Source organism: Manis javanica, chromosome 5, assembly GCF_040802235.1.
Source record: "Manis javanica isolate MJ-LG chromosome 5, MJ_LKY, whole genome shotgun sequence".
Classification (NCBI taxonomy): Eukaryota; Metazoa; Chordata; class Mammalia; order Pholidota; family Manidae; genus Manis; species Manis javanica.
Window position 1 is genome coordinate 27,395,999 of NC_133160.1, and position 7,542 is coordinate 27,403,540.

The window sequence follows — 7,542 nt, forward strand, 5'->3', positions numbered from 1 at the left end:
GTAAATGCTAACCCTATTAGCCATCATCCACAATATGCAGGAAGTAGATCAGGTGACATTGGCCTGAGAAGGATTCATTATAAAGCAAGACCTACGGAGGCCTCCTTTTGGCAGTGCAGGGAGGGCACAAACCCCATTCCTGAATGTATAGTTGGGGGCAACTCTCTAAACCCCGTTTCCTGGAGTCCAAATGGAACATACTAGGATTGCATAAAAATTTGGGTTTGTGGCATGTTAATTTTCTGTAACTGATCTAAACTTCCTCAGGAGCTCCCAGACTGGCTGTCAGGAAGGAAAAGCCCAAGTTTGCCAACGAAAACAATCCCAGGCTCTTGCAGGTCCTGACAGCTTCTTCAGTTGCACTGCCTGGGTTCAAGTCTTGGTTTTACCTGATCATGACAATCATTTGAGCACTTTGTATCCCAGTTTTCTGAAATGTAAACAGGAAAAACAATACAAGTGTGCAAGTGTGGGGTGGAGTAAGCATTGTGTGTGCCACCATCATTCTCTCCAAATTAACTTACTCTTTGCCAAAAGAGATGAACAGGTGCAAGCTTGCAGTGCATCCCTCCCTCCTTCCTACTCCAGAGGCTCCTGGGTGCAGAGGGAACATGCTTCTTTCTGGGCAGGATGGCAGGCTTTCAGTCTTAGTCCTGTTTTGGGGTCTGGTGTTTGCCATTTCTCTTGGTCAGTCTGGCCCCCCAAGTGCTTTGCACTGGATCAGCTAAGCTGTGGCTGGTCCTACCTGGCCCTTTAGCCCCACTGCTAAATCTCGTTGCTCCTTCTACTTGTTATGTTGAGAAGACCCACATATTATAGCTCCTTCGACTGACCACAGTTCTAGAAAATTCTACCAAACCTTCAATACCTCCATGTCATCTTCCCAGGGAGGCTTCTGAATCACCTGTTCATCTGTATTCCTTTTTCAGCTATTTCTTTTTTTTTTCTCAAGTTTTGCTTAAAATTGATCTTATTTATTAGGGTAAGGTATTGTATTAGTTGGCTATTGCTGTGTAATAGCCCAAAATGTAGGGGCTTAAAACAATAATCATTTATTTTGCTCATGATTCTCTGGGTTGATAATTTTATCTGGACTCAGCCCCACGGTTCTTCTCTCAGCTGATGTGAGGATTGCTCGTGTGCTTGAGATCTGGGGCGGGCTGGCTGGGTAATTCTGCTTTTGGGCTGGACTGGGCTGATTGCCACTGGGGCCACCTCAGCTCTCCTCACGTGGTCGCTCTCTCTCTAGGAAGCTAGTCTGGATGTGTTTACATGAGAGGGGCAGTTTTGAGAGAGAGAGAGAGCAGAAGTTGCAAGGTACAGTGTCTCTTCTTTCAAATTCTTTTGGCCAAAGCAAGTCTCAAGACCAGACCAGATTGAAGGAATGGAAAACAGACTTCACCTCTTGATAAGAAGAGCTATCAGAGTCCTATTGCAAAAGACCTGGATACAGGGAGGGGGGAAAGAATTATGGACGTTTTAGTAATTAAGCTACCACAGGCATCCACAGGGTTCAGTACTCACAAGATTTGAAGTGTCTTTTATAAGGCTTCCAGATAGAACCACAGTCACTGGTTTCTGAAGATATTGAATTCTTCACTATTTCTGATCTATTGCTCAGAAGCCAGACTGGACATGGCCCCTTTGTGTGGCCCCTTCTGAACACCTTAGGAAGCCAGGTCATGGTCCCTTTTTCTCCAGGAATCTCTAAACATACCTGGGATTTCTATACTCCATTCCCACCGTGCCTCAGAGTTCTGAGCCGAGGGCATAGGGGTGCTAGGACCCTGGCATCTCAACTCCTGCCCTTCTCCCCCTTTTCCTAGTCACCACCCACCAAGTCATAAGGGGAGGCATTCCTCTCCTTTCCTTCTGTAGGGACTTTCCTAACCTCAGCCCTCCCTGGGCACATGGTCTTCTTTCTTCCAGCTGGAATCCCTCCGGCTCCTGCCTCGAGGCAACAAATCTTAGGCTCCAGCTTTGATAAGGGGCAGAGCTGCATGGGAAGGAGACAGACCACTGGAAGAGAGAAAAATACATAAGGAAGCCCTTAAACAATATCAGACCTGTCCTGCTCATCTGTAAAATGGATGCCCTAGGAAGGCATGTGGGGCACTGGCTCCCAGTAAGGGCTCATAACTCGGAGCTGTGATTCCCCTCCTGGGCAGTGTGCTCAGATGTCACAGTGGTGACTAACTTGAGGAGCTAGCCCTAAGTTGTTTATAATGGGGGTACCCGAGGTATAAATAAAGCACGAGCCTACACTTACATTGTTTTTATTTTTATCCTACAAAAATGGAACTTTCTTAAAACAACAACTTCTTCATTGTTTATCACAAAATAGACAACACAGCGAACAAATCCAGGGCAACTGTTCAACTCCACCAGCAATCTAATAAGTACCAATTTAAAAACAGCATCTCTGCAAACCAAGGAGCTAGACCATCTTCAGGACGGGCAACGGGGATGGCCAAAGGCTAGTTCTGCCAAAGATAGTTACGCCTGCCGTAACACTGTATAAGGAGAGGCTGGGTGATAAATCATACGACACTAGAGTGGGGACTTCTTCGGAGCATGGGCTGCTCAGGGGAGGGAAGAGGAGCTTTGTCCACCTCAGGATAACTAAGGAGCTTTGAGAGGACCCTCAGCAAGCTGACACAGGTCCCTGGAATTTTCACTAACATGCAGTCAAGGGCAGGGTGAAGGGCTGGCTGGCTGCTCAGAACTACAGCCTGGAGTTCCCTGGGGGGACATCTCTGAACAACTCACAAAAGTACATCTTGAAAGAATTATATTTGGACGTCTCCACCCACCATTTGGTTCCCACTGTCTCACTGAAGTGGACAGGGGGGAAAGAAAATGGGTAGGAAACTCTGTCCCCATCCCTTCCCTCAATTCCAATCTTGGGGGAAGCCAGAGGTGGGGTGAGAGGGAGAGTGAATGCAGAGCAAGGGGGTGTGAGGCCACGAAGCCGGCTGACCACTCAGCCCCACGCAGGTTTCCTGACCCAAGGCTGGTCCCAGCTGGGGAAGGGGAACCTACCGAATGACAGCACATTTTTTATTACGTGAATAATAGGTTTGTTATTACCTGTGAGGAGGGATGATTTATTTGGTTGTGCTTATGTGAAAGGGCAGTGTGAGGAGGAGTGAGGCCACTTTCTCCTGGAGCCCTGCTGAGTCCAAGATGTCCAACAAATGGGTTGTAGGAGCAGGAACAAAGAGGGAGTCTATTGAAGAGGGTTGGGTGAACTTCACCTGGACAGAGTTGGGAGAGGTCATGGTCCTTGGTGCAGATCCTCCCCTTCTCCTTCTTGTCTTAGTCTTCAACGTGAGGGGCCTCTGGGTTCAACCCCCCAGTATTCCTATTCTGTCCCTTATCCTACTCACAAGGGGATCCTGTGACTAGGTCACCAGTGGAGGCGACCAGGGGCATTGGCCTGGGGGTGCTGGATGTGGCCAGCCACGGTGTCTGGAACCCCATGCTCTGATGCTTGTGAGCTACCCTAAGAAGGAAGGGGCAAGCGCAGGAGGGGGCCTGAGCCATAGAGGACACAAGAAAAGACTTCAGCCCTACCCCTCAGAGGACATGAAGAGCTGCTTCACCCCCACTTCCCTCCCAGAACCTGGAGATGACAGGTGACAATGCCCCACATCAGCGAACGGGCTTTCAGTCACCCGGGAAATGACAGACAGTGATGAGTTCTGGATTTGGACCCAGAACTACCTCATAAGCCCCTTCTTACTGTCCAGCCTCATTTCTGCCTTCTCAAAAGAATGATTTGCCTGGATATTTTGGTCTTCAAGAAACTTCTAGCCACAGATTATGGGCTATGCTGTTGGAGCTGGAAGGACCAGGGAATTTTCCCTGCAACCCTAGAAGGACTCCCCCTTCTTTTCCTTCCCTCTTCCTCCTGCCCTGAATCTGTCCTTCTCTTCATTTCTTATCTCACATATTCAGCACTAGAGATCATATACTCATTCATTCATTCATTCATTCAATAAATATTGTACCAGGCACTGTGCTTGGTGTTTAGGATATATCAGTGAAGAAAGTAGACAACACTTCCTGCCCTTTTGGAGTTTACATTCCAGGGAGCAGGGGGAGGGGCAGGCAATACATTGTAAATTATAAATAAAACAAATAAGTAAATCACACTGTATGTTAGAAAGTGGTAAGTCCTATGAAAAAGACGTGGAGCAAGGAAAGGGGGATGAGGTGAGCCAGTGGTGGGGGGCCGTGGGAGCCAGGGTAAGGACTTTGGTTTTTACTGAGTGATACGAACAGCCATTGCAAGGTTTTGAGCAGAGGAAGGACAGAATCTGATTCTTGTTTTAAGAGGCTCCTCTGTTGTCTGTATTGAGAGTGGGTGAGAGAAGCAAGGGTGGAGGCAGGGAGACTAGTGAGGAGCTAATTGCCGCAATCCCAGAAAGGGGGTGGTGGGTGAATCAGGGCAGTGGAGATGGACAGAAGGAGCTGGATTCTGAATATGTTTTAAGGTAGAGTTAATAAAATGTCCTGATAGAAAGGATGTGAAGTGAGAGAGGAGGGGTTGAGGATGCCTCCAAGATATTTGGGGGAATAGAGTTCCCATCAAATGCAATGGGGATGTTTGTGGGTGGAGCAGGTTTGGGGGGATGAGGTCAGTTTTTTGAAGTGGTAAATTTCAAGATGGTATTGGGCATTCAAGTGGGGCTACAGAGCAGGCAGTTAGAATATTCAAGGAAGCAGTCCCAGCTAGAGAAGTACATTTAGAAGTCCCTGGGCTATCAATGTTACCTAACTGGGCTGGAAAAGAGCATCACGGGAGAGTATGTGGTGGTTAAGGACATGGGAGCTTAAACCAGACTGCATGGCTTCAAATCCCAGCCAGCCACTTACCAGCTGTGTGAGCTGATACTGAACCTTTCTGCGACTCGGTGTCCTCATTTGCAAAATGAGGATAATTGTAGTCTAAACCTCATTGGTTGTTGTGAGTTCATGAATGCAAAGTACTCAGAAGAGAGGCCAGCGTATAGTAAGTGCTTAGTCTATGCTTGCTGACTGGTGTGCTAAGATGTGCATTTCTCCGTGCCACCAGAATGTCACTAATTTTTTCAAAAATTGGACATAATTTTAATCTTAAAGAAAATCTTCAAGATAGGACAACAAACTTTGTTTTTCAGAAACATCTGTGAATAAATTGCTGACATATTGCTTTATCATCCCCAAACACGTATGTGTATTTCTTATAAATAAGGATTTTTTCCTACATGGCCACAATGCCATCCAAACCAGGAGGTTAACACTGACACATTACTATCAACTTACCTTCAGACTCCCCCCACCTGCACCCCACAACAAGTCTTGCCAAAATGTCTTTAATAGAAAAAGGATCCGGTTGCATTTAGTTGTCATGTCCCTTTAGCTTCTTTTACTATGGGACAAATCCTCTTTACTTTGTGACTGCGACACTTTTGAAATGCCCAGGTCAACTATTTTGCAGAATGTCTCTCAGAGTGGACAGTCTGACACTTCCTCATGATCAGAGTCAGGCTTTGCACCTTTGGCAGAAACCTCCAGAAGCGATGCTGTGCTCTTCTCATTGAGTCTAGTTGGAAGCACACACTTTCAATTTGTTGCATTACTGGGGATGTTCTCTTGACTACTTGGTTAAGATGGTGTCTACCAAGCATTTTCACCATAAGTTATTTTTCCCCTTTGTAATTAATAGCATGTCACTTAACTTTTTCTTTTCCTAACTCTGATTAAATCCAGTCTGATCACTTGCCCCCGCCCAGGTTGGAGAGCAGCTATAGTCCAGTGGCCCCCACCACACCCCTGGGCCAGAAGGACTCTGGTTCTGGAAGCAAATCTTATCTGGCATGCACCCAGCACCCTGTCCCCAGGTCACCTCTGGGGCATTGCATCCTAGCAGGGTGCAGTTTTCCACACCTCACTAGATTCAACACCCACTTCCCTTGCTCACAGACCCACACCCTCCCCTCGCCATTCCCCATTCCGTCCAGCAAAAGGTTTCAGGGTACCTTGGAGAAGAACTCTTCCCCAGACCCAAGAGATGAATCCCCACTGGACCATGTCAGTTTCCACCTCCTGGCTAGTGACTGGTTGAGGCTGGGACGCACACTGAAATTCTGACCAGTGAGATATGAAAGAGTTCCCTGGAGGACTCTGGGGAAAAGAAAATCCCACTAGCTGACTGCCTCTGTGCAGACAGTGGATTTGGTAGGAAACCTTCTGTAAGGAAGAGTCTAATACCTACCATTAGTAAAGCATCCTAGGAACTGCTGGCGGGAGATTCGAAACTCTAGGTTCCGAGAACCAGTTCATATACCCCACTGCTTTCACTTGTCCTCTCCATGACTTTTTTTTTACTTCTTCCCACCAAGCCTGAGATTAAGTCCTTCAGGGACTTGGGGGGGAAAACATGAGGGTTCCAAATGGCTTTCATGAAATTATTTTCTCTGTTTCCACATTTTAATAATGGATGAGTGTTAGAAATCTGTAGGAATAAAGCACATAGAACATTGGTGTTTTGTGTAGTTGGATGCATTCCTCCTCCCCAAAGTCAAGCTGATGCTTATTAAGAGCTAAATAACTTAATACACACACATATCCCCATGTTGCCATAGCTTCTTCATCTTTTCTCTTTTATAGCTTTTTTGATCCAGAATTAACCTAGCATAATATTCTCGCACATAAAGTGTACCATTCAATGGTTTTGAGTATATTGATACAGAATGCATAGACCTCTGACACAGAGTTAGCAAATACAGAGCAGAGCTGGATATGTGCTCTGATTAGGTGGAGAGGACCTCAGATCATCTAGTGGAGTTTCCTACGATCCCAGAGTAGCCAGGATTTCTAGTGTGCTCAATAAGGTTGTCAGAAGGGCTGAAAGTGAGTGGGTGTAGAGAAGCCCTGAGATCAGGAAGAACTTAATTCTGGGGACACCTGTGTGGATCCATATCGTTCAGGGCAGCACAAGGTGATGGACATGTTAGCAGATGCCTGCATTTGCCAGTACCACCAAGGCACCCTGGATACACCAGGGATGGAGTGGGGGGACCCTGAATTGACTGCAGGGATCTCGAATTGACTACAATTAAGTCTATGACTAGAAATTATGTTAGATCACGTAAAGATGCAATACATTTTGCATACCCCACCCCCCACCCAGTGGTGGCCTGGGAATTGCATCAAGTTAGGTTGCATTAGTTTGATCATGTCACCTGATTCCTCCAAGATACAGCTTCCCCATTTGGAAACTGGGGTTGGGGAGGAGGGGTTGGACTAGATGGTATCAAGAGCTTTTCCAGTTCAGATTGGCCAGGATGTGAGTCTCAGCATCTCTCAGATGTTTCACTGCCCACTTGTGAATGTTTTCCCTGTAAGTCACTCTCTTTTCAGTCCTTCCCCCAGTGTCTAGTGGGACTCCTGAGAACCACCAGACCCATAGAGGACAGGTGACAAGGGAGATGTCCTCAACTCCTGCCAGGATCATATGAAAATGTAAAAGGAAAATACATACACCTATCATGA